This window comes from Elephas maximus, chromosome 7, assembly GCF_024166365.1.
Source record: "Elephas maximus indicus isolate mEleMax1 chromosome 7, mEleMax1 primary haplotype, whole genome shotgun sequence".
NCBI lineage: Eukaryota > Metazoa > Chordata > Mammalia > Proboscidea > Elephantidae > Elephas > Elephas maximus.
The window spans coordinates 32318501-32321021 of NC_064825.1; positions in this window are offsets into that span (position 1 = coordinate 32318501).

Here is a 2521-nt window from a genome sequence, read left to right on the forward strand (position 1 = left end):
GAAAGGGCTTTGATGAGGATTTTGAATTTAACCTGAGAGGAATGTTGCCTCTGAACTGTTGTAAGCATACTTTTAAATGGTCCCTTCAGTTGCAATATGGATTAACCAAAATCAAACCAGTTGCCAATGAGTTGATTCTGACTCATGATGGCTCCAGGTGTCTAAGAGTAGAACTGTGCTCTATAGGGTTTTCATGGCTGTGGCCTTTTGGAAGCAGATCACCAGGCCTTTCTTCTGAGGCATCTCTGGGTGGGTTCGAACAGCCAACCTTTGAATTAATAGTCAAGTGCTTAACGGTTTGAGCCATCCAGAGGCTCCACTGTCCATTTAGACAGGTGGTGATAGATTTTGAGAGGGGTGTGTGTAGTACTGCAGATCAGAAGCCTCTGCATCATTTTCAAGCAAAGGGTGTTGGACTAAACTGTAATAGGCAAGAACGGGCCACTCCTGCAGGGACAGAAGTTTAGGGAATTTGGGGTTCAAGATTTCGGAGGGCATCAACCCTGATGTACCCCTCTGGACTGAGACCTCACTTTTAGCCTCATCCAGGGTGCCCATCTTGATGTATCAGACTTGATGAGACTGAAAATTAAAATTTCGTTAGAACTCAGCTACCCACATAGTTAAGTCTTGGGCTAACGCTCAGGGTTTTCTGACCTCTGGCTATAGGGGATGAGATTCTTTTTAGATGCTGCTGGGGCCCTCTGGCTTTCACGTTTCACCTTAAATTGTAGGCTGCTTGGCTTTCACAATTTACCTTAATTACCCTCAGCTTCTCATTGTCTTTTTTCAGTGTATCAATCAAGAGCCAGGAGATTCCATAGGCTTATAATTAACACCACTGAAAACTCTGGAACGAAGTTCTACTCTGAGTCTCTGACACGTGAGGTCTCCATGAGTTGGAATAGCCCCATCCTGCCCGCATGCCTTTCTCACCAGCTGATATTACTTAGTTAAAGGCTTCTCCTTCCTGTGCCTCAGAGGTTTGGAGAAGTATTTCAGAGTGTGTTTTCGGTTTATAGCCCTATGCATGGGGATGTGCACCAACTGTTGCATGGAGTTCTACAAACAACTACCATGTGGACTTCTGCAACCAGCAGACTTTGCTTCTTTGAAGAAGTAAGTACATCGGAATCAGGAAGATCACTACTACATCAAGGCATATGTTGGCCTAGGAAAACCAACTATCCGCCACTTCCCACAACTATGGAAGAACTAAGGACGTAATGGCCATAACTGAAGGCTTTCTGCTAAATGTAAGCTGGGAGAAGTTGTAGTGGTGTACCCAGAAGACAAGTGGGTCCTCCATTTCTTTCCATCAGTCACTTGTTGAGGTTTTCTGAAATGTTTTTGGCATGGGTCTAAGAGCAGATCAAATTCTCCCTCTGCCTCTAACCACGTTTGTCTCAGCTCTCTTGCTGACTATTCAAACTCAACCTGCTACAATCGAAGTAGATTCCGATTCATAACACCCTATAGGACAGAGTAGAACTGCCCCAAGGCTGTAATCTTTTTTGTTTTTAATTTGTGCTTTAAGTGAAAGTTTACAAATCAAGTCAGTCTCCCATACAAAAACTTATATACACCTTGCTATGTACTCCTAGTTACTCTCTCCCTAATGAGACAGCACACTCCTCTCCACCCTGTATTCCTCGTGTCCATTCAACCAGTTCCTGTCCCCCTCGGCCTTCTCATCTTGCCTCCAGACAGGAGCTACCCACATAGTCTCATATGTCTACTTGGTCAAGGCTGTAATCTTTATGGAAGCAGACTGCCACATCTTTCTCCTGCCCATTGACTGGTAGGCTCCAGCCGCCAACTTTTTGGTTAGCAGCCATGTGCTTAACAACTGTACCACTAAAAAACCCATTGCTGTCAAGTGGATTCTGAGAGCTCTTTATTCAAACCCAAGTTAGGGAAAAGGTGGTAGGATGGTAAGGAGAGGCTATTACTCAAATCTTAGTAATGTCTACTTAGTTTTAGGAAAATCTAGAGAAAGACTAAAAAAAAGAAATTAAAAACTGAGTTAGCTGCTCGGAACTGATACTAAAGGAATAATCTCTGCTCTAGAAAGCCTATGAAAGGAACAAAGGAGTACAGAAAATTATATGTCATTAATGCAAGGAACACAGACATTTGAAGAGGGAGTATGGAAAGACTCCAGAAGATGCAGAAATTATAGGTACAAGGGAATCAGGAAAGCCCCAAAAAACTAAGCAGCAATTGACAAATAAAGGAGCAGTCCTTAAGCACGTGGCTGCTAGCCAAAAGGTTGGCAGTTTGAACTCACCAGCAGCTTCATGGGAGAATGATATGGCAGTCTGCTTCCATAAAGATTAACTGTTGCAATTGAGTCGATTCCGACTCATAGCAAACCTATAGGACAAAGTAGAACTGCCCCATAGGGTTTCCAGGGGGTGCCTGGTGGATGTGAACTTGCAATCTTTTGGTTAGCAGACATAGCTCTTAACCACTACACCACCAGGGTTTCCTCCTTAAAGATTACAGCCTTGAAAACCCT